At 33.6% G+C, this 26,471-nt stretch overlaps 1 pseudogene; it reads left to right on the forward strand.

Annotated features, from left to right (window-relative positions):
* Positions 1-408: 408 nt before the first annotated feature.
* LOC112696249 (protein SPIRRIG-like) lies at positions 409-17,778 on the forward strand (annotated as a pseudogene).
* The last annotated feature ends 8,693 nt before the right edge of the window (positions 17,779-26,471 follow it).

Below are 26,471 nucleotides of genomic sequence, written 5' to 3' on the forward strand. Positions count from 1 at the left end.
AATTAATTATGTAGCCTCACTTGTTAAATATATATTATATATTTATTTGTGTAAAGCCTTCTAATAGCAGCAATACATATTATATGTCAATTTTATTCAAAATATTAAAAATAATAACTTAAAATAAAATTATATTATTTTTATATAAAATTAATAATTAAATATTATTAAATAATTAATAATTTTTAATTATAAATTTCACATAAAAGTTACTACACGCGAATCTCTATTATATTCTCTAACTTTTTGTTATTAACATGAACAAAATCTTAAAAAGTAGAATCTAGATTCGATGCTGACGTGTGTGAAAAGTGATCATAAATTAATTAATGTTAATTAAGCTATAACTAACATAAAGTATAATAATGTTATTTTCCGCGGCAGATTACGGAGCGAAGAAACAAGTTCCAAAATAATCAATCACGTAAGACGCAGAGTCGCAGGCAGAAGAAAACACAAACAAACCCTTTCTCTCATTCTTTTATTTCTCAATTCATTTTCTTTCTCTCTTCTTTTCCAGAGAACACACGAACATCAAACACGAATCTTGAAAACCTGAAAAGAAAAAAAAGAAACTAATTTAAGAATTAGATCTTTCTTCTATGATTAATTGATGCCACCATTGTCATCGATGCATTTTCATGCATAATCTGAAAAAATTGGGGGAAGACGAGGATGAAATGGGTGACATTGCTTAAGGACATCAAAGACAGGGTTGGTCTCACTCAACAACCGCCACTTCATTCTTCTTCCTCCGCTTCTTCCCCTACTTTTCGCGATGCCAATGCCTCTTCTTCTTCCTCTTCATCTCCTGCTTCCAGGTTCATTCACCTTTTCTTCTCTCTTCTCATTCACTCATTCCATTTCCTTTCAATTCTCGTCGTTCCTATTTTTCAATGTCAGCGACTGTTTAGCTACTTTTCAGGTTTTCTCTTTCAAATGCTAGTAATATCAAAGTTTTTGCACTGCTTTATTTTTGCAAGTAGGGTTTTTACTCTTTCAGTTATCGATGCTTTGTGATTTACTCCATTTGTGGATCGCCTGTAATTTGATATTCGGGATAAGACTTCACCAAATGCTTTAAGTTAATTTAAATGACGCCAAATTATTACTTAAGAAATCGTGCATTGCTTGATGCTACAAAGATGTCAAATTTATGATCAGTAGTTAGTCTAGACAGAGTTAGATCAGGTCCGCTTTTTCTTTTTTTTTTTTTTTTGGCTATATTTAATGAGTTCATGCTTGTTGTGTGTACTGTGATCATGAACTTTCAACTTCAATCAGGGAAAGGCATGAACTGGAATTGGAATTCAAGAGATCTTGGGATGCATTTCGGTCATCCAGCTCTGAGAAGGTTCTTACTTGTCCTTGTCTAGTTTCTCCGATGGTTTAGTGGATATTTTCATCTAGTCATTATATGTTACCGGTAAATGATGAGTTGCGTAATCCTTCCTTGTTTACTTGCAGAAAAAGGAAGCCGCCTTGAATTCTTGTGTAGATATCTTTTGTAGATTAGTAAAGCAGCATTCTAACTTAGCGCTCATTTACTTACCAGTAACAAAACATTTTCTTCTTTGCTTCATTGTATTCCTGTATTATACCTGCCTTATTTATTTGCGGTAGGGTAACTTGTGATGGAGTTGCTAGTTACTATGGGTTTGTGTTAGGCACACTACACACATTAAAATGTTTAACTGGAAGCTCATATTACTGTTAGTTTTCCCTCTTCTGGTGCATAGTACAGTAATGCTACTTATGCTTTTAGCTGTACATATGTAAGCATTGGATGAACGTGAAAAGGCTTATATTTGATCGACATAACTTAAACAATAAGATACTAGACGTTGGCTTAACTACGAAGTTTGTTATGTTGTTGTTGCTGTTGGAGAAGATGAAGTATTTACATTTGCATTCTTTTATGAGTAAATTTAAATATATAAATATTACAAAGATAAATTTGAGTACTTAAGAGTTTATTTGTGGTTTCCTATTTCTTTCTCCAATGATATTGAGAAAAACTTTATGTGATAATATATTTCCTGCCTATATATATATATTTGCAATGCTTTTTGAATCTAAAATTTCTTATAGATTTTCATTGATTAGAGTGTGATAACTGATTTTTGATGTTTTTGGTGCACAGGTTAGTTGAAGCCCATATATTCTCTTTTGTTGTTGGAAGAGCATTTGTAACAGATATAGAAAAGCTAAAAGTCCAGCAGAGAGAAAAAGATCTTCTAGATGTTACTCAAGTTTTAAAGTTATTTCTCTGAAGCCACAAAGGTTTGACTTTAGATGTTGCTTTGAAATATTGTGGCCCTTTTCTTTAGTTAATTATTTATTTTAAAAATTCACTATGCTACCCTTATGTGTTAGAAGGACATTAGCACTGGAGCAAATTTATTGTCTGCATTGGAAATCCTAGTATCTGGGGTTATGCTTCTCAAAATTTTGACAGAAACCCATGCACTGTTTGTTTTCAATTGATGCTTATTTTGTGCTTTGATGAATTCTCAGCTTTTGTTAATATTGGTGAAAGGAATCTTGGTTGTCATGCTTAATAATAATGATTTACTTTAGAAATGGCTATTTAAAAGCCACAGATTACATTTATTCCCTATTGTGAGAGTGTCGACTCATCAGTCAAATGAGGGAATCAAAGTTTTGCTCAAAGAAAAAGCAGACAGTATTAATTAAATTTTAAAAATTGATTATTCCCAACCAGTGATACTGCTTGCCATTAACAATGACTTTGAAACTGTCAAGTTGAGATTTATATATATATATATATATATATATATTATATATATATATATATATATTTGTGGCCATCTTTCCAGTGTTCTGGTTATTGTAGAATGTATTTTCCTTACAAGAACTAAGCAGCCAAGTGTAACCTGTATATATATTTTTTTCAGCCTCTTGACAAGCAATCTTGCTCGACTCTGGGATATTCTGCTCTCTTGTCATATCTCAGCACTTTTTAGACCCTGATATACCCTTTCAACAATCAATGCTGAAGGGCCATCAGAATTGCAAAAATGTATAGTGCCGAGGTTGGGCAAGTTCGCCAGCTTGAGGTTCCTTTCTCTCCCTGCTATGCATACGTTTATGTTTGTTTGTCCGCATGCATTGATTGCATGCCAGATGCTTGAGGCTTGGAAATGGAATATTTCTTACTCTGTTGGTGACAACCTTAGCTGTGAAGACTTTTGATAAATTATGTGATGAAATTTGATTAAAGATTTAGTTCCTATTGCTGTTATCTAATAATCTGTGTCTCTATATATCCTTAGCCCAAACCTTTTTTGGAAAAGCTTGATTTTTTGTGAATAATAGGGGTCCTCAGGGGTTATACTTGTGCATGTCATTTTTGCATCAGCAACAACAGCCAGTGTCTTGTACTCTTTTCCCATGAAGTGGGTTTTCAAGCTATTTGTAAATATTTCCCATTCAAACTGTTTTACTTATGCAGGTAGAGGGAAGTGTTGTGCACATCATGAAGGCACTAGCAAGCCATCCATCAGCAGCACAGAATTTGATAGAGGATGACTCACTTCTGTACTTTTCAAATGGTGTCCAATGGGTCTTTGATAGTTTCTCTCGCTACAAGGAAGGACTTCTTCCATTGCATTGTATTCAACTTCATAGACATGCTATGCAGGTGCTCCAAAAATGTTTTATGAATATGTAGTTTGATCTGGTTTTGTTTGTAGCTATTCATGTTGTTGCTTGTATAATTTAGATACTTGGTCTTCTTCTGGATAATGACAATGGAAGCACAGCCAAGTACATCCGAGAGCATCATCTGGTATAATTGCTAGCTTTCAATCAACTTTCTTTTGTAAGTAGAAGAGGGTTATCCCACTAGTAACTATGAGCACTGTTTTATTTTTTTGCAACTGTTTCCAACTTCCCCCCAGTACTTGCATAAGCCAATTCTAAGGAGAATGATGGGCTCATTTGAAATGGTACATTATTTTATTTTCCCAGAACAGAAGCTTTTGTGCTTTCTGGCTCTTGGCTGGTGTTGGTGTATTTCTGGATTTGATTACTGCTACATGGGTGCCCTTGTGGCTACTTTCTCTTGAAATCTTAATAGAAAGGAATTGCTTCTATTGATCCATGTGGATGACCCAATTAGAGGACATTGGTGGTGGTGATCCATCCTGCACAAAAAATAGAAACAAAAGGAAATAAAAAGCCAAATATAGTACCAAAAATCCAAAATAAATGATTCATACTTGCCAAGGAGGCTAGCTTTGGTGTAGAGTCTGAAATATCTTGTCTCACTGATTGTGTTGGCTGATGATGCTATGATGCTCTTTTTGCTCATTAAAATTAGTGTTTGAAGTGTTTAAGAAATATCAATTTTATGCCAAAAGGGGGTTTAAGTACAATATCATTGTTCTAGCATGATACTAATACAATATTGATAATGGCTTATATTGTTGATGATTACTTTATTGATAGTAATATCTTGTCATTTATCTTTCTTCCAAGCAGATAGAAATTCTTTTATTGGCTGTGAAAGAATTGATCCTCGTAGTGGTGATTCTGCATATACCATGGGCATTGTTGATTTGTTACTTGCATGTGTGGCATTGTCGTATAGACCTGGTAATTTACTGTTCATATTTTGGTTTTCCATTTAATATGTTTCACAAAAAAAGACGAAAGGAAAAAAAGAAGAAAAACAAAGAAACAGAATGACTGGGTTTCCATAGATGTATTAGTAGCAATTATCATGGTCTAAAATCTGGTTTAAGTTGTCAAGGCTTTATGTTTACTTGTTTAGCCACCCCAATATGAATTGCATGTGGCTAGTTCTGATACCTTATATTTTATTTGCAGAGGCTGGTGGTGTCAGACTGCAGGAGGATGTTTATGATGCCCATGGATATCAATTCCTTGTTCAATTTGCACTAACTGTTTCGAACATGACAAATAGTCAACACCTTTATTCTTCTAATTCTAATATGTCTAATGATGAAGATATTCCTTCAGATGGGTTCCAAGGTAGCACAGGAGAAAGTTTCTGTGAACAAGAAAATTCCTCCCTTCAGTCAGTTCAATGCCTTTCACCCACATTATCTAGGTTGCTAGATGTTCTTGTTACGCTAGCTCAAACAGGGCCAAATGAGTCTCCACATTCTTATGGAGGCAAGGGCTTTAAATCTTTCAAACCAAGGGTAGTAGTCGTAGCAGAAGCAATGCATTATCTTATGATTGGCCTGGAGATGAACTATGGGAGAAGGATGATGGTAAAATTAAGGATCTTGAAGCAGTCCAGACACTACAAGAGATTTTGCTCAAAGCTAATAGCCAGGAACTGCAGGCCGAAGTATTACATAGATTGTTTAAGATTTTTTCAGGCCATATAGAAAACTATAAATTGTGTCAGCAATTGCGAACTGTTCCCCTTTTAATCCTTAATATGGCTGATTTTCCTTCTTCTTTGCAAGAGATAATCTTGAAATTCTTGAGTATGCTGTGAGTGTTGTAAATTGTGTTCCTGAGCAAGAGTTGCTTTCACTTTGCTGTTTATTCAGCAACCAATAACATCAGAATTGAAGCAGACAATACTTTCTTTCTTTGTAAAACTCTTGTCCTTTGATCAACAGTATAAGAAAGTTCTGCGTGAAGTTGGTGTATTGGAAGTTCTATTAGATGATTTGAAGCAACATAAGACTTTTGGTCCCCATCAACAGCGTACTAAAACCAATCTGTTCGAAAGGAAAATAGCTCTAGTAGCCTCCAAAATTCTCTGGACAGTCAGGATGTTATCACTTCACCAAGTTTAAGGAGTCTGGTGCTGCAAAGTTCCCTATTTTTGAAGCTGAGGCTACAGTGGCTGTTGCCTGGGACTGCATGGTATCTTTATTGAAGAAATCTGAGGCTAATCAAGCTTCATTTCGCTCAGCTAATGGTGTGACTGTTATACTCCTTTCCTAGTGTCTGATCTACATCGTCAGGAGTCCTCAGGATATTGTCTTGTCTCATAATTGAAGATATTTCACAGGTTTCCTGGCAATTTTTGTTTTTATTATTATGTCAACATTGGCTTACGTTTTGTTTCTTGCCAAATTTCTGATTTGAAAATTTGGCTAGGGTTTGACATCAACAATCTTGCTATAAGTGCTATAATCAGATAAGAAAAATGAATTGGATGTCTTAGAAGTCTCAGGATGAATCATGCCTACAACATTATTGTACTATTAAATTGTTTTTTTTCTTAATTTGATATAGCTATGATGACTATCTGTTCATAACTTATACACCAGGCTCATCCTGAAGAATTAGGTGAGTTGGTTGAAATTCTAAAAAGTGGAATGGTGACCAGTGCTTCAGGGTCCCAATACCGACTTTCCCTTGATGCAAAATGTGACACTATGGGAGCTTTGTGGCGAATGCTTGGAGTTAATCACTCTGCTCAAAAGGTTTTTGGAGAAGCTTCTGGATTTTTCTCTTTTGCTTACCACACTTCATGCCATCCAATGTGAGGGTGTGGAATTGGACCATTCAAAATTGAATGTTACATTAAGGCACTTGCATATCTGTTGCGTCTTGTAGCTGCTGGTGTATTGACAATGCTGTAAATAGGATGAAGTTGCATGCTGTTTTATCTTCACAGACTTTCTTAGATCTTCTTTCTGAGTCTGGCTTAATTTGTGTGGAGCATGAGAAACAAGTCATTCAGTTAATGTTGGAACTTGCACTTGAAATACTGATTCCACCATTCTGGACATCTGAGGGTTTCACAAAATCAAATGATATTGACAATGGGTTGTCTCATAATCTACTAATGACTCCATCGGGTCCTATTAATCCTGATAAAGAGCGAGTTTACAATGCCGGTGGTATTAGAGTTTTGATTCGATCATTGTTACTCTTTACTCCCACAATTCAGTTAAAAATGTTAGAGTTAATTGAAAAGCTTGCTCGTGCCAGTCTCTTCAATCAGGAAAACCTTACCTCTATAGGTATGCAAATTTCTTAAACTTTTAGTTTACAATTCTCCATGATTGTATAGTGGTGTTTCTTCCACGTTTTTTTTCTGATATCTATAGGTTGTTTGGAAATTTTGCTGGAGACCATTTACCCTTATCTTACACATTCGTCTCCATTTCTTTCTTATGCATTAAAGATAGTGGAAGTACTTGGTTCCTACAGGTAACGTTCATATTCAATTACTGTAATATAAGAGTTGTAATGCTTTTAATGTGCTCCCTTGTTTAAATGTCAATGAGGCATAATTTTTGTTAATTAGGCTATCTGCTTCTGAACTACGTATGCTTGTGCGATATGTTCTGCAAATGAGGCCAAAAAATGCAGGTCCCATAACTGAAACAATGGAGAAATTAATTCTGATGGAAGATATGGCCTCTGAGAATGTTTCTCTAGCACCATTTGTGGAGATGAACATGAACAAAGTTGGGCATGCTGCCATTAAGGTTTCCCTGGGTGAAAGATTATGGCCTCCTGCTGCTGGTTATTCATTTGTTTGTTGGCTCCAGTTTCGGAACCTATTGAAATCACAATCAAAAGACACGGACCTTTCAAAACCAGTCCCTTCAAAGAAGCGATCTGGCTCTAATGGATTGCACGAGCGGCATATGTTAAGGATTTTTCTGTTTGTGATGCTAACAATGAAAATACAACCTATGCTCAACTTTATCTCCAGGAGGATGGTGTTTTAACTCTTGCAACAAGTAATTCTTGCTTCTTTTCATTTTCTTGTATAGAATTTGAAGAAGGAAGGTGGCATCACCTTGCAGTCATCCATAGCAAGCCAAATGCTCTTGCTGGGCTCTTCCAAGCTAGTGTTGCATGTGTATATCTGAACGGAAAGCTAAAACACACTGAGAAATTAGGATATTCACCATCTCCAGTGGGTAAACCATTGCAAGTCACTATTGGGACTTCAGTTGGTAATGCTAGTGTTAGTAACTTGATGTGGAAATTACGCTCTTGCTATCTTTTTGAGGAAGTGCTTACACCTGGATGTATTTGTTTTATGTACATACTTGGTAGAGGCTATAGGGGTCTCTTTCAGGACACAAATCTTCTGCAGTTTGTACCTAACCAGGCCTGTGGAGGTGGTAGTATGGCCATCTTGGAGTCTTTAGATGCGGATTTGACTTTGGCTACTAATGGGCAGAGACATGATGCTACTAGCAAGCAGGGAGATTTGCAGGCTGATGGGAGTGGAATTGTCTGGGATCTGGATAGACTTGGAACCTTTCTCTGCAACTCTCAGGAAAGAAACTTATTTTTGCATTTGATGGAACTTCTACAGAATTTATTCGATCATTGGGTAATTTTTCAATGCTCAATCTGGTTGATCCTGTGTCTGCAGCTGCTTCTCCTATTGGAGGTAACTAAAATTAGAAACTGTTGCATATTTCTTTTCTTTTCTTTCTCCTATTTGAGCTGTCTTTTCAATCTTATTTTTATTTTCGTTTTTGAGGTTGCAGGTATTCCACGCTTTGGACGTCTCTATGGAGACATTTATATATGCAAGCAAAAGGTTATTGGGGAGACAATTCGCCCTCTTGGTGGGATGTCACTAGTTCTTGCACTTGTTGAAGCTGCAGAAACTAGAGATATGCTTCATATGGCCCTTACATTGCTTGCCTGTGCACTTCATCAAAACCCACAAAATCTAAAGGACATGCAAACATATAGGGGATACCATTTGCTTGCTCTTTTTCTACATCGTAGGATGTCATTATTTGACATAAAATGTCTAGAGATATTCTTTCAGGTTGCTGCTTGTGAAGCTTCATTCTCTGAACCAAAGAAGTTGGAAAATACTCAGTCGAAAGTGTCTCCTACTGCCTCTCTACAGGAAAACAATCTTGAGGAACATTATTTATCAAAGTTAGACGATAATTCTTCAGTTGGATCTGATGGAGACTTGGATGATTTTTCTGTACAGAAGGATTCATTTAGTCATATTTCAGAGCTGGAAAATGTTGATATTGTTGTTGAAACTTCAAATTGCCTTGTCTTGTCAAATGTAGACATGGTTGAACATGTCTTGTTAGATTGGACATTATGGGTAGCAGCCCAGTTTCAATCCAGATTTCAATACTGGGATTTATTGAACATTTAGTGTGCATGCACTGGTACAAAAATCATAATCTTACCATTTGCGACAAATGAACCTCGTTCAGCATTTACTAGTGACTTTACAAAGGGGTGATGTTGAAGTTCCTGTCCTGGAGAAGTTGGTTGAATTGCTTGGGGTGATTTTAGAAGATGGTTTTCTATCTTCTGAACTTGAAAATGTGGTTAGATTTGTCATTATGACATTTGATCCACCTGGTTTGGCTCCACGGCTTCCAATTATGAGAGAGTCAATGGGGAAACATGTAATTGTCAGAAATATGTTGCTAGAAATGCTAATTGATCTACAAGTGACTATAAAATCAGAAGATTTGCTTGAGCAGTGGCATAAGCTTGTTTCTTCTAAGTTAATTACTTATTTTCTTGATGAAGCACTTCATCCCACAAGTATGAGATGGGTTATGACTCTACTTGGTGTCTGCCTTACTTCCTCTCCGACATTTTCACTTAAATTTCGTACCAGCGGAGGTTATCAAGGATTGGCTCGGGTGCTTCGAAGTTTCTATGATTCTCCAGACATCTATTATATTCTCTTCTGTTTGATATTTGGCAAGCCAGTTTATCCTAGGTTACCAGAGGTCCGCATGTTGGACTTTCATGCTCTTATCCCACATGATGGAGATCACGCAGAACTAAAATTCATTGAATTATTGGACTGTGCAATTGCTATGGCAAAATCTACTTTTGATAGAATAAGCATGCAGTCAATGCTTGCTCATCAAACAGGGGATCTTTGCCTTGTAGCTGAGCTTGTGGAAGGAAATGCAGACACGGCTGGTGAGCTTCAGGGGGAAGCTCTGATGCACAAGACATACGCTGCTCGCCTTATTGGTGGAGAGGCATCAGCCCCTGCAGCTGCAACTTCAGTTCTTCGGTTTATGGTTGATCTTGCCAAGATGTGTCGCCCCTTTACTGCTGTTTGTAGACGTGCCGAGTTTCTAGAAAGCAGCATTGACTTATATTTTTCTTGTGCGAGGTTAGTTCCGAGATGAATTTTCCTTTATCTTCTTTTGGGTTTGTTCTATTGTTCTTCAGTTACATCTGTTCAATTTCCTACCTGTGGACTGTAATCATATTCTGATTAACTACTTATTGACTTTTGTAAGTTTGTGTTGCTGGTATCACTGTCCAACTGAAAATAGATTCTTTTATATTGAACCAAATCTTGTATGACTTACAGGGCTGCACATGCTGTTAAAATGGCAAAAGAACTCTCTGCGGTGTCAGAAGAGAAAACAACGAACGAAGGTGATGATACTTGCAGTTCACAGAATACATTTTCTAGCTTACCTCTCGAGCAGGATCAGTCTGTTAATACCTCCACTAGAATTGGTAGCATTCCTCTTGTGCAGTTAAGTACTAGTTCCAATGAAATAGCTGCACCAAGAAATTCTATGATTGGTGAGATATCAGGGAATAATGTTACTGCATCTGAGCTGGAGTCAAATAAATCTATTCATGAAGATGTTCAAAGTATTCAGAGCTTTGATGGTGATAATGCTGATCAAGTATCTACTGCCTTCAGTGCGAACAAGTTCAGTTTCCGCAGTGCCAAGTCCAATTTAGAGGTTCTATCTTCAACAGATTGCCAGAGTTATGCATCCTTTTCCATGCCTGATTCTCCTGCTTTATCAGAAAGGTCCAGCTCTAGAATTCTTACACCTTCTTCATCACGAGTTATTGCATTGACATCCTGGCTGGGAAATGCAAGCCATAATGAAACAAAATCTGTTTTATCACCCTCACTTTCTTTTGGATCTTCCACGTCTGTTGGGTATTTTGATCCATCTTCAGAGCCAAAGTCTAGTTCTTATGGTCCATCTGCCACCAATGCTTCATTTGCTATTACCTCAAAGGTGCTTTTGGATATAAATGATGCTGGCTATGGTGGTGGTCCATGTATTGCAGGAGCAACAGCTGTTTTAGATTTTATTGCTGAAGTTCTTTCTGATTTTGTGACAGAGCAGGTGAAAGCATCCCAAGTCATAGAGAACATCTTGGAAAGTGTTCCTTTGAATGTTGATGGTGAATCTATGTTAGTCTTCCAGGGCCTGTGCCTTAGCAGATTTATGAACTTCCTTGAAAGGCAATTGCTGCGTGATGACGAAGAAGATGAAAACAAATTGGATAAGATTCGCTGGTCCTCGAACTTGGATGCTTTGTGCTGGATGATAGTAGATCGTGTATACATGGGTGCTTTTCCTCAGCCTTCAGGGGTGCTAAAAACTCTCGAGTTCTTGCTGTCAATGCTGCAATTGGCAAACAAAGATGGTAGAATTGAAGCTTCTTCTGGGGGAAGGGGACTCTTATCGATTGCTAGAGGAACTAAGCAACTTGAGGCCTATATTCATTCAATTCTTAAGAACACTAATCGAATCATATCATATTGCTTCCTTCCATCGTTCTTAATCTGTATAGGAGAGGATGAACTCGTTTCACACTTGGGTATACCAAATGAAACAAAAAAGAGAATGTCCGCTACTTCTCCTCGAGATGACTTGGGAATTGACATCAGCACATTCTTGCAATTATTGTTTGCTAATAGAAGAATTATATTCTGTCCATGCAATATTGATACAGATTTTAACAGCTGTCTATGTGTGAATTTGATATCTCTTATCGGTGATAAAAGACCGAATGTACAGGATATTGCCGTTGATTTGATCAAGTACCTTTTGGCACATAGGAGGACTGCCTTAGGAGACTTGCTTGTTGTTAAGCCTAGTCTAGGACAGCGCCTTGATGTACTTCATGGAGGTTTTGATAAATTATTGACCACAGGTTCATCAGAATTTTTTGAGTGGTATCACAATGCTAAACAGATTGTAAATAAAGTGTTGGAGCAGTGTGCTGCAAAAATGTGGGTGCAGTATATTGCTGCGTCAGCAAAGTTTCCAGGAGTGAAAATCAAAAGCATGGAAGGTCGTCGTAAAAGGGAAGTAGGGAAAAAATCTCGGGAAGCTTCAAAACTGGATTTAAGACACTGGGAGCAAGTAAAGGAGCGAAGATATGCATTGGATGCAGTTCGTGATGCAATGTCTACTGAATTGAGAATTGTAAGGCAAGACAAGTATGGATGGGTCCTGCATGCTGAAAGTGAGTGGCAGTACCATCTCCATCAACTTGTGCATGAACGAGGGATATTCCAGCTCAGTAAATCCTCATTGGCAGAAGAACCACAGTGGCAGCTTTGTCCTATTGAAGGTCCATACCGAATGCGAAAAAAACTTGAGCGCTACAAACGAAAAATCGATACCATTCAAGATGATCTTGGTGGACAGTTTGAAATCGAGGAAGCAGAACTGTCTAAAGTGCAAATTGAAAATGGCCTCGAGGCGTCTGATTCAGATTCTGAAACTAATTTTCAATTTCTGACTGATGGGGTCAGACAAAATGGTCTGGATAACAAGCTGTTCAATGAACCTTTCTTTAATAAGTTGGATCATGCCGATGACATAGTTTCCGACAGGCATGAGTGGATGGATGACAAAGCTAGCAGTATGAATGAAACTAGCCTCCATTCTGCACTTGACATTAGTGCCAAGGCTAGTGTAGTATCAGTCCCAATAGAAGAAAGAACACCAGCAAGATCTGATATTGGATCAGCAATGCAATCTTCTACCTTGAAAGCTGATGTGGTTGAGATACCAGATGATATATATGATAAAGAACAGCATAATGATGGTGATTACTTAATTAGGCCTTTTCTGGGACCATTTGAGAAAATACGCTATAAATATAACTGTGAACGGGTTATAGGACTTGACAAACATGATGGTATATTCTTGATAGGTGAATTATGTTTGTATGTTATTGAAAATTTCTTTGTTGATGACTCTGGGTGCTTCTGTGAGAAGAAATGTGAAGATGAACTTTCAGTCATTGATCAAGCTTTGGGTGTTAAGAAAGACAATACTGGCAGTTCAGATTTCCAATTGAAATCAAATTTGTCACGGAGCACAACAGCTAAGTCATGTGTTGGACGAAGGGCATGGGCCTACCATGGTGGTGCATGGGGAAAGGAGAAAGTACACAGCAATGTGAGTTTACCTCACCCTTGGCGCATGTGGAAGCTTGATAGTGTTCATGAGATGTTGAAGCGTGATTACCAGCTTCGTCCTGTTGCTATTGAAATATTCAGCATGGATGGATGCAATGATCTCTTGGTTTTTCACAAGAAAGAGAGGGAAGAAGTATTTAAAAACCTAATTTCCATGAATTTGCCTCGGAATAGCATGTAAGATAAATCCCGTAAATATTTTCTTTTAGATTTTAAACTGTTGTCGTCAATTCTTTTTCCCAGTTGATCAAGAAAATGCTGGTGATATTTTTCCTTTTGGAATTATTGCTTATATCTACTATCTATGACCTCTGTGTATGTGTGTGTTCATTTAGCATAATATCAGGTTAGTTTGAAAGATTGAATAATTTACAGAGTATTTTATTCAGATTTCTTGGGCTCATTTGGCATTTGAAGCATTGAAGCCTATTTTACATTGGATGCTATTGAGTAGCCCATGCCTTGCATTGTAAAACTCTTGAGCATATTGCAATTATTTAAATACACATTTTATTTATTTTATCTTTTCGCATACTATAATTCATTTGTTTTTTCAAACCATTGTGGAATATGGATGAAGAGATTTCTGTTAGAAAAATAGTAATAAGGATATTGATCAGATTCAAGAACCCAAGAGGAAAGAAAAGAAAATTATAGGTGTGGAGAGCAATGGCTAAGCTCAAATAGAGAAAAGGATTTTAAATAGAGCACACATGCTGTTCGCTGGGTGTGTAAATCAAGGAGAATAGCAGAACACAATTATCCATTCCCAAGAATAAGGACCAAAACTTAAAATAAAAGGGTAGAATTTTGAAAAATTCTTGCAAGTCAGCTTTCAAATGTGAGGACATGAAATGTGCAATATCTCCTGCACTAGTCTTTCTAAAGATGATTTGGTGTTATGCCATACCTTTAAGCTTTGCTTTCATGTATCTACTTAGATGCTTGTATATGTTTATTTATTGTTTTTAAGGAAAAGAAATTATTTGTCTGCATCATGTCAGGTTGGACACGACTATTTCAGGATTGTCAAAACAAGAAAGCAATGAAGGTAGCCGTCTTTTCAAGGCCAAGTCCTTTTCAAAAAGGTGGCAAAGTGGAGAAATAAGCAATTTTCAGTATCTCATGCATCTCAACACCCTGGCAGGACGTGGATATAGTGATCTCACACAGTATCCAGTTTTTCCATGGATCCTTGCTGATTATGAGAGTGAAAATCTAGACTTGTCCAACCCAAAATCATTTCGCAGGCTTGATAAACCAATGGGTTGCCAGACACCTGAAGGTGAAGATGAGTTTAGAAAAAGGTTGGCCCTTACACATGCTCTTATAATTTTCTTGTGTTGAAATTTCTTGTTCATTGTGTATAAAATTACCTTAGGAATAATTTGCTAGCTGTTTCACCGAGTTCCAAAAGCATGCTAGCAAATATCTATGAACATAAACAGAATTAAATTGAGATCATCCTGCAATTACATATATAAGACATACAAATTGTAAAGCTTTTACATTTTCAAGAAACTTATTTGTGTAGCAACCCAAATTAAAGGCATTCTCACATTAATGTGCTCATTCTATATTAGATACGAGAGCTGGGATGATCCAGAGATACCCAAGTTTCACTATGGATCTCATTATTCTAGTGCTGGAATTGTCCTATTCTATCTTATTCGCCTGCCCCCATTCAGTGTAGAGAATCAAAAGCTTCAGGGGGGCAGTTTGACCATGCTGATCGTCTTTTCAATAGTGTAAGGGATACTTGGTTAAGTGCTGCTGGAAAGGGAAACACATCTGATGTGAAGGAATTGATTCCAGAATTTTTCTACATGCCAGAGTTTTTGGAGAACCGGTTCAATCTCGATTTAGGAGAAAAACAATCTGGCGAGAAGGTTATCCAAGCCAAATCATAACAAGTATTTTATAAGAGTATGAGCGCCAAAGTGCTGATGTTTTGACTAGTGAATTTAATCATGATAGTTTTCTTTCAGGTTGGGGACATTATCTTGCCTCCATGGGCCAAAGGCAGTGCTAGAGAGTTCATTGTGAAGCATCGGGAAGCTCTTGAATCTGATTACGTCTCAGAAAATTTGCATCATTGGATAGACCTCATTTTTGGATATAAACAAAGGGGGAAGGTGGGTTCTTTGGGGTTTTTTTTTGTTGTTTGGGGGGGGGGGGGGGGTTCCTCTAGTTTCTCCGTGTTCATGCACGTTGCATTGTTATTTATTTTATTTTGTTTTTGTTGTTGTTGAAGTTATATTGTTGCCATTTAGTTCTCATTCTGACACACTTGCTCTAATCCCCTATTTATATGGAATGAAGGATCTAATCTGATTAGTCCTCGGATATGGATCTGATGGATTTCCATGACAAAGATGTTTTTACGCTTTATTAAAAACATTTATGCTTTATGATAGTCTGATCTAGACATTATTTACACTTGCACTTTGTTTGGTCCTTTTAGCCATTCTTATGTAAGCGGAGAAAGTTTTGTTGTCATTATTATAACACAATCCCATGTTCTGCCTAATTTTAAGTCACTCTTTTATCCACTGTACCTTTTTGTCTTAATGTGCACTATTAGCATTTTGGTTGCATCGGTGTTTTGCATGCAAGTGTGCAGCCATATGCCTTGATTTGTGATTTTAACGTTTTGTAGTCATTTCTAACCTGTTATTTATTTATTTGTTGATTAAATTCTTTGCTAAAAGATGTGGAAATTTTTGTGCTGTTTAAATAAAGATGACCAAAGTGAAACATGGAAATGGCCTGGTGACTGAGAGTCAATTTTCAATGTTTTTATTTCCCCTCCATGTTATGTTTCTGGAATATTTCTATTGTATTCTTTAATCCTAATATCTAAGTTGTTTCCCTGTTCGTTTAATAGGCTGCGGAGGCATCTGTGAATGTGTTTTATTATTATACGTATGAAGGAAGTGTGGACATCGACTCTGTAAAAGATCCTGCATTGAAAGCTTCAATTTTAGCGCAAATTAATCACTTCGGGCAGACACCAAAGCAACTATTTATCAAGCCCCATGTTAAAAGGCGAACTGACAGAAAGCTTCCTCCTCATCCCCTTAAACATTCCACTTATCTTGTTTCACAGGAGATACGCAAAAGTTCATCTCCTATCACTCAAATTGTTATTCAAAATGATAAAGTTATGGTAGCAAGAACTAATAGTTTGCTTAAACCAATGACATATACGACATATATTGCTTGGGGTTTCCCTGATCGTAGCTTGAGATTCATGAGCTATGATCAAGACAGGCTTCTTTCGACACACGAAAATTTACATGGGGGTAATCAGATTCAGTGTGCAGCTGTAAGCCATGATGGCAAGATTCTTGTTACCGGGGCAGATGATGGCCTGCTTAACGTTTGGAGAATGAGTGCCTTTGGGCCACGTGCCCTGCGGCACTTGATATTGGAGAGGCCACTTTTTGCTCACACAGCCAGAATCACATGCATTCAAGTTAGCCAGCCTTTCATGCTTATTGCGAGTGGATCGGATGACTGCACTGTTATTATATGGGATCTCAGCTCTCTGTCCTTTGTTCGGCAGCTCCCAGAATTCCCTGCAGCAGTTTCTGCAATTTTTCTCAATGACTTGACAGGAGAAATTGTTACTGCTGCTGGTGTTCTTCTAGCAGTATGGAGCATCAACGGGGATTGTCTGGCAATGATTAACGCGTCGCAACTGCCATCTGATTCTATTCTCTCTGTGAATTGCAGTATGTTCTCTGATTGGTTGGACAAGGGGTGGTACGCAACAGGCCATCAGAGTGGAGCTGTCAAGGTGTGGCAAATGATTCACCGCTCTGTCCCTTATAACCCTGATAAATCTTCTGATGATGATGGGATTGGATTGTCCATTTTAGGTGCAGAACCAGAATACAGGTTGGTCTTACGCAAAGTTCTTAAGTCTCATAACCATCCTGTTACTTCCCTTCTCCTCTCTGGTGACCTGAAACAGTTGTTGAGTGGGGATTCTGGCGGGCATTTACTTTCCTGGGCGTTGTCCAATGAGAGTATGCGAGGTTTGTTGAATCAGGGGTGAAACTGGTTATAAACTTGCCAACTCTGGTTTTAAGCCAGCTATTATTGTTGAATGATAACCTTGGGTTTAGCGTCTCTTGATTGCAAAACAAAAATGCTAAATTGGGATTGTAGTTTGATGAACATGGTTTACAAAGAGAAGAAACGATCCCAAGGACTGAATCTGCATGCATGAGGTTGTGGTGAAGCACGTGTCTAGAAAAAATTGCAGGATGCTTTGTGAAGAAGGGAAAAGAGAATATTGAATCAACATGTAGATATTGGAACATCGCAGGGGATGAGTTGATTGTTAGAGAAGTATGTTGTATTTATATTTCCAATAGTAAAGATGATACTTGTGATATTTCATGCAGCTGTTTGTAATTTATTCATGAAATATCATGGTCATTGACTATCATCTTTACTCTTGGGTAACGATGAACTTCGATGTAAATATGAGGCAAGCCTTAAAGCATGTTGACTAATTTGTATAGTGAAAGATATGCTCTGAAATAGAATGAGGTCTACAGGGAGAAATTGAAATATCTTGCTCTCGATCATTCATTATTTTTTACATTATAATAAGTGATGAACTCAACTCATGATCTTTGGTCTACAACACACTAGTTGCGGGAAACAATGATTCACAAAGGTAAGGTGATAAATGCTTTAAAAATTAAAATATTATCTGCACATAAAAAATTAATTAATATATATTTATGTATAAATATGTGTTACTTAATTTATTTTTAATATATATTTTATTTTTGAACATATTTTATACAAATAATTGATTTAATGATTGATTTTTTTATGTACACTCAACATGGGTTATTAAAAAGAAAATGTGTCATGCAGCGTGTTATGTTGGAGATATTTGTATTTCACCATCACCTTTACAAGAAAATTAGAGATGTAGGCCTGATAAGATATCACATGGTGCTTCTTTTTTTTAAAAAAGAAAAAGTATATTGCATAATTAATAATAAATCATATTTTTAAATATTATAGTAATTAGTTTTGATTTAAATAATTCAATCAATATTTATCTTGTTAAATAAGTTATCTAATATCTGATTGGATCGATTATTGGTATAACTATTTTCTAAGTGTACAATGAATATTATACAGACAAACAAATTTATTTAGAAAAATATTATTTATATTACTTTTTAATATAATTTAGCTATCTTGTATTTTTAGAGTATATTTTAAGAATATGATAACAGAATTTTTTTAACGTTTTTTATGTGTTTAATGTATTTGAAATGTAAAGAAGTTATCTTTTCAATAACTTTTAGTAAATTTTTTTGGTATTTTTACAATATGTTTTTTTAAAATATATGTTAGTAAAATTCTTTAATTTATCTTAAAGTAAAATTTATTTTAATACACTATCATTATAAAATAATTTTACATTTATATCTAATTATGTAAGTAAAAACAACTGAATTAATGTACATATAGATAGATCTGAAGCTATTTGTGTAACAACTGCAAAAAGCTCATCACTGATCAAGAATGAAGAAGCACAAAATTATTATTAAATTAAATTAAATGGATTCAAATTGGGACGCCGCAGGCATGAATCCAAGTGGCCATAAACTAATGAATTGGATTGTCCATATCTTACAGGCCTATGAAGCAGACTTCTCAGCCTATATCACCTTTAATTTCTCTAAAACTTAACCATCCTTACAACGCATGCAAGCAAAAAATGACATACATGTATACACTCTTACATGTACGTGATTACTTGTATATTATTGATTGATAATGAATGAGTAGTGTCAAGTGTGGATAGCATTGAATTGAATTGACGCTAAAGACACAGGACAGTACCTATTCACAAAACAAATATTTTAAAATGCATAGAAATTCTAAACACAAGCGCCCCCCACCCCCCTCTCTCCCTGTCTTTATTCCTTTTCAGTTATTCCGGAACTCAATAATTGTAGGTCCTGTGACCTTCTATTCCGAAATAGAATTTTTGGGAACAAACGATTTTTCAACGTAATAATAATCATATTATTTTCATTATTACTCTTTTAGTACAAAATAAAATGAATTTGATGAAAATTTTATACAAGAGATAAAGTAATGTTTGAGATTTTTTATTATTTCTCAAAATTTAACCACGAGATCTAAGGTTAAGCTAAGGTTATATAAGTTTTTCTTCACTGTTGAAATTCTATAATAAAATTTAATTTTGATGCACTGGCATTGTAAAGTATTTTATATTGTGTAATTACATATATTTTTTTGGATGATTATTTACGCATCGATATAAAAAGTAGTTATTTTTATTGATATAGTATTGCGTAATTGAATGTATGTATAAAATTATTTTATTCTGTGAGTGTCGAAATTAAATTCTTTATAATAAAATAAAAAATATTTTGATAAATAAAGGGGATACAGAAACCCTAAGATGGAAAGGATCCCCGGGTCCCGGAGTAGCTACTTTATCTGTATAAGTATAAACATGTTGTTCAGAAATTATTTATAGTAGAGATAGGGATAGCCATATATAGGTGGGTTAGGGTTAAGAGACAAGTGGTCATTATTATTATTATATATCCTTTTTAGAGGTTTGCTAAGACTAATAAGAGCATTTCAAGTTTTGAATTTCTCTTCTCATCATCTTGCTTTGTATATATTACTCATCACCACTCTATTCTTTTTCTCTGCATACATACAAATTAAAGAACGAAGAAGCGATGTCCACAAAGGAAGAAGTGAAGCTGTCAGCATGATCTACCTTGCTTAATTAATTAATTGCTTTAATTTGTTTAGCTAATATAATTAATTAAGTGGTAATTAATAAGCCACTAGATCATGCTGTGACAGCCTCACTCTTTCCTATTTGGGGACTTAATTCCATTCCTATTCGATCTTTCAGGTTTTTAATTACTTCCTTCTCTCTTAACTATCTTCTTTTGCTTAATTTAATTTGCTTATTAGGGTTCCTAGCTACCGAGGATGGAAAATCAGAAACTCACCATAGTAATTCAACTTATTAATTATTCCTAACACATGTTCGTACTTTCGATGCTGCTTCGTTCTTCCTTCTCTATCGAACAACATATATATATAGCAGCAACAGTAATATGAAGCAGTAATTAAATTAAAATAAAGCTCTCTATCTTCAGGATTGAATGCTTCATTTTGTTCTTTAAAATACTAGTGCTACTGTTACTTTATCATATATATCTGTCTTCTTTTCATTATTAAAAATATGATAATGCTAAAAAAATACAAAAAATAAGTTAAAATTAATAAATATTAAATAAGATAAATTTTAATTCTTTTAACTATTTTTTTGTGTTATTAAATATTTCGTAAAAATATTTGTTATCAAGATAGTGTGTAATAAGATGATATATATTCTTTCAAGTGTGTATTTTTCAATGTAATTAATTTAACAAATATGTTACGTGTAGTCATATGCATAAAAACTTAGCTATTAAATCAGTTAGAGTTATATTACGTGCACACTAAAATCAGCTACTAAAATCAGCCGGCCACCAATATAAAATATATATTAAAAATAAATTAAACTATACATGTATTTATATATAAATACATTGATAACTAATTTTAGTAACTGATTTTAATGTATAAATAGTATTTTTCAATCAGTTATATATATATAATATTTAGTAGTAAATCTTTAGTGTGTATGTAATATTCTTTTAATTTAAGACATATCGAATATCAATATCAATAAGATGCAATGTATGTAATGTTTACGGTCTAATTGCTTTTCCTTTTTGGAATGATAAACGCTGTCTTTATTATTATATTTGGAACTATAGATTGTTCATATATATATATATATATAACAGAAATGTTTAAAAAATAATAAAAAACAATCTAAATTAGTCCAAAGTTATTTTATTTTATATTTATTAATTATATTTAAAATAATTATATAATATTAGATATAATAAGTATGTAATTTTAAATATATAAAATTATAAATATTAAATTAAATAAAATAACTTTAAATTATTATTTCTTTAATATTATTATTATTTTCCAAACATTGATATATTATTGGTAAAGCAGCGAGCAAAAGGAGTGTTAAACAGAAAGCATGGATCAATCCACTACTGAATTTCCTCAATAATATAATCCACATAACTCACTTAGAAAATCTTCAAAACAATTGACGTGCTACTGTTGTGAGGATAATAATAATAATAATTTATTAACCATCCAGTGTCCTAATAATGATATTATTAAGATTTAATAATATAGATTATTGTAGATTTCACCATCTAGTGCTTTACTTTTAGGGTTGCAAGTTATTATTACCCAAAGCACCGTAAAATGAAGTAGCAAAAGTTTCTTCCGAAAAGATGCCCCTTCATTCGTTGAATCAAATCATTTTTAAGATGTATGTATAGCACCAACAACATTTTTTAAAACAATAATGCTAGAGACCAAAAGCATATAAGCTAAAAATCAGTTAAAATGTGTCTGAGTTCCGTGAAAAATTGGATTTTGGTTTGTGCTTGGTGATCCTAAGAGCAGTTTTTAAACATATTATTCAAAAAATGATTTTAACGGTTTTGTTTATTTTTTGGTTGGTCACCTCTTGGTTTCATATACTTTTTCTTTTTCATAACGACCAATGGATTCATCCTCTTTAACAAGTAAGACACATAATATAATAATTTACTTGTTGATAACAATTATTAATTTTTATTGAAACATTTGAAAATGATTGTTTTTCTCAAGTTCCAATCAAAGATTTTACAATTTAACTAAAGTTTAAGTTTTTGGTAAATGATTTTATGGTATGATAATAAAATATTTATGACTAAAAATTAAAGATCTAGAGTTAGATTAGAAACATATTAGTAATATGAACAATATAGTCTCTTAAGAGTTAAAACATTCTTATTTTTAAATAATCACAACTCACCTCAATCATTTGTACGTGTTTTCCCCAAATTGAACTTTTGGTGGTTCACATTTATTTTATTAGGCATGGGGAATTAATTACTATATATATTATATCTTATTCAATTCTTTCTTCGAAAGTAATCGTGAAAAGTAAAAAAAAAAAAAAAAGTTAGGTCCATTTCCGTGAGGCTTCGTTATAACATGTATATTGTGTTTTCTATATACAACTTTATGTAGCGCCCAATGAGAATAAAAAGAAACAAAAATGATTATGCATACATGTCTATGTCATCATTTAAAAATAAATGGAACTTGAGTAGTGACTGGATATCGATGACTTAAACTAAATAAAATTCTCTTTTAAAAACTAAAAGAAATAGTATTTCTTTTTTTCTTTTTTTTTTCATTATTATTTTTTCAGAAGTTAGCAACAAATTTGCTCATTCAGTTGCTGAATCTAGTGATTAGGTGAAGCCGTTGAATTTAAAATTACTTCACAAAATTTCTTTCTATGAACTAAAAAAAAATGAAAAACACTTTTAGAGTATGTTTGGTTGGGAGTAAAAATGAATTGAAATTTTTTCTTGATGCATGATCATTCATTTTATTTTAAAAAAATTATTATCAATTTAAGTTTTTGAAAAAAAGTGATTTTATAATATATTAACAAAATTTGTATGATTGAAGATCTAAAGTTCGATCTTTATTTTTCTCAAAAAAGAGAAAAAATAGCATAAGCTAAAAAAAAGAGATTCATGAAAAAATTTAAGTAAATTAAAAAAAATTGTTTAAAGAAATGCATTAAAAATATAACTATATATATATATATATTTATCAACTTAAATTTTTAAAATAATTAGTGTTTATATATTGGCTCACAATTTAACCTGATCCAAAATAAATAAAATCCAATTAATAGGTATAGTCGGATCGATGCCTACCAAATTTCATAGAGGTCCATACAGTGACATGAATTTGGTCCTACTTATCTAAATAAGTAATCAACTGCTATCTCTTTTATAGGAGATCTTAGCAACTTCTCTAACAAAAGAGAACAGTTATCCACTACTAAGGGTGGAATTACTTTAAAAGGTTGTTCTACTATAAATATACTAATACTTTTAAGTTTATTTCGAACTCAGTTTACTAAAAATCTATTTAAAACTCTTGCTAACTTGCGGTATCACCCCACCGCCTCACGAGAAACTCGGATATCTCAGCACTATAGCAAAAGTTGAACGCGCTGTCCAAAAAGAGTCATCTTAACACTAACAAAAGTCGAACACTGCCTAAAAAGAATCTGAACCTTACGTTTAAACCCAAATCCATCTATTTTAGATAACTCTCAAAACAACTAGTATAATGATATTTCATCTTTTATCAAAAATAAAATAAAATAAAAATATTGAATAGTATAGCATTGTTACCCTAATGAAGGCAACAGTTTGGGAACTTTTTCAACGGAATATAGTGTTTTCCACTTTGTGTGATACCGTTAATTGAGATGACTCTGCGTGTGCATCTATTGGTTCCATTTTGCCAACAGACCAAAGAGATGGAAACAACACAAAAGAAACAGAATGTCAAAATCATATAACAAACTTTATCACAACAACAATAATATTACCAAGTTTGGTTTCCTTTCACCTTCCTTTTCTTTTCTTATTTCTATATACCTCTTCGTTTTCTGGATCAGACATGTTTATACCCCTTATGCTTTTCTTTTAATAATTCGAAGCAATAGACACTAGTCATGTATTTTTTGTTATGGAAAAGTATGAGGAGTCAATGGAATATTTATACAATGTGTACAATGAAAATTTATGTAGTATTAGAGATATAATTATTAGTGCTATCTTTTTCCATCAGCTAAAGTTTTTGGGATGAGCGGTATCATGACATGGTATTAAGTGTATACATTGTACAAATAGTCCATTGTCTCCTAACAGGATCCTTTTGTTATACCAAGAATAAGGATTTCATATAACTCGTTTAAAACAAAAAAAAAAAGATGCACGCATTTAATACATATATAATTTAATTTTTAGTTTTAAAAAAATGTGACCGAAATTATTTGTAACATATTTATTAAATGTTTATATATAATTAAAAATATAATAATATTAGAGAGATAAAAATAAATAAGGAATTATTTTAACGAATACTAAATAAAACAAATTATAATTAGTTTTCGCTCATTTTTATTGGGTACCAAATATTTTCATTAGATACAAAAACTACCAATTGATCTCAAAACAAAGATAATAAGACATTCTCAGGGAAATTATACTTATAAAAAAAAAATAAAAAACACAAAGATAATGTAATTAACCCCTAATTAATAATGAAATTAACAATGGTAGAGATAAAGAAGGAAAGGAACTCACATGACTTTGGTTGATTTTTATTATTGTTTTTGGCCTTCCCAACATGAGTATTATATGGTTGGATTAATAATTTGTTTTGTGTTGAATTGATAGGAAGCCATGCAGTATACAATGGTCCCCCATAAGCTTAGTGGTTGTTACTTTCACTTTGGTTGATGTATACTCTAAGAGAGTCACTTAGAACTACTCAAACCCTTTTCATGAATCGGTGGAGAGCATCATAATATTATTCAAATTGTCTTACTTTGGACCACTGCCATATGTCCTCTTCGGATACCACTCTAATTAATTATTTCCTTCATTAATAATATTTGTCAATTACTCTCTAATCAGCTTTTTGGTTCCAATTTAATTATAAAGAGACATGCTTTTAGTTTAACCCTTTGAGTTCACATCTCACTCTATTTATATCCCTTTGCTCTACAACTCTTGACCTCGCATGCCTAATCATAATTCATCCAAATACCACTCTCTCTCTCTCTTTCTTTCTTTCTCTTCCTACCTTCCTCTCTTTCATACATAACATGTTCTTGGCCAATATTTATAATTTATATCGTATGTCACTATATAATTCATCGTGCACCAATAACAGTTGAAGCTGCCAGCATGATCTAAATTTTCCTTGTGTTAAGTCAAGGAAAGATCGGATCATGTGACAGCTTCACCTGTATATGGGATCACGAAAGAAATGTATGTGTATGATGATTTTCTGGTTTACTTTCATAATAGCAGTGTGCCGCTTCTGCATCTGATTTACATACATGTACATCAGAAAATGTCTCACTTTCCTTCTCATGTATATATATATATATATATATATATATATATATATGCTCATTTGCAAATCTATGTTAATTAAAAGAAAAAACCGGCTTTTTTTTTTCAAAGAATATCAAGTAGTATATATATTTTCGAAAATAAAATATCTATTCTCTAGTAATAATATTAGAAAAATAAAAAAATTTAAAATTTATTTTATTTAATATTTAATAATTAATAAATATTAAATAAAATAAATTTTGACTATTTTTTATTAATTTTTTTTGTTATTAAATATTTCGACTCTGTAGTTTAGTTTTATGTGGAGTATATAGAGTCAAATCAACAATTGTCATTTTCTTCTTTGCTCATTATTAATATCTTATCTACTGGGACACATGCATTGCTTGAGGGGAAATAAATTAAATTAACTCGATAATTAGTGATTCATTATCCAATAATAAATAATTTATGTAGAGAGTGCAACAACATAACATATAGATCTCTGGATTATTATGCTTTATTGGGTGTGTAATTATATATGTATGTTGGGGAATCTTATTGATAACATAGAGTATAAGATATCACTGTTAGGGTTTTGAATGACAGAATCTCTTCCAAATTTGGTTGGTGCTTTTGAGATATCTCTCATCTTGAATTAATCCACGCCTTAATTAAGGACCTCTCTTTATATTCCATTTAATTAGAGCAGTCATCACAACATTTCTCATTGTTTTGTTATAATAATATAATATAATATAATATTAAGTATTGGGTTTGATGAATAGAAATAATAAATTAATCTTCAGCATGCATAAAGGAACATAAAGTGAAACAAAAAACATATGACACTTACTCTAACATGTTGGATCAAGTTTATACAAAGAGTTTCCGAAAAGCAATAATAGAAGACAACTACTTATAATATCAAAAAAAAAAGAAAAAAGAAAAAAGAAAGAAGACAACTACTTATATTCATATATTAACACATGATATCTCTGAAATACATCGAGTTTATTCACTAAAATATTAGGACTTAATTAACGGTATATAGTCTAGGTGTTTCAAATAAAATTAAATTAATTGAGATTAATTAATTAATTAAACAATATTCAAATAGGAATCGATCTAGTGGCCGATCAAGAATTTGGATATTGTTCATAAAAATTCTAAATTTA

This window comes from Arachis hypogaea, chromosome 6 (assembly GCF_003086295.3).
Source record: "Arachis hypogaea cultivar Tifrunner chromosome 6, arahy.Tifrunner.gnm2.J5K5, whole genome shotgun sequence".
Lineage (NCBI taxonomy): Eukaryota > Viridiplantae > Streptophyta > Magnoliopsida > Fabales > Fabaceae > Arachis > Arachis hypogaea.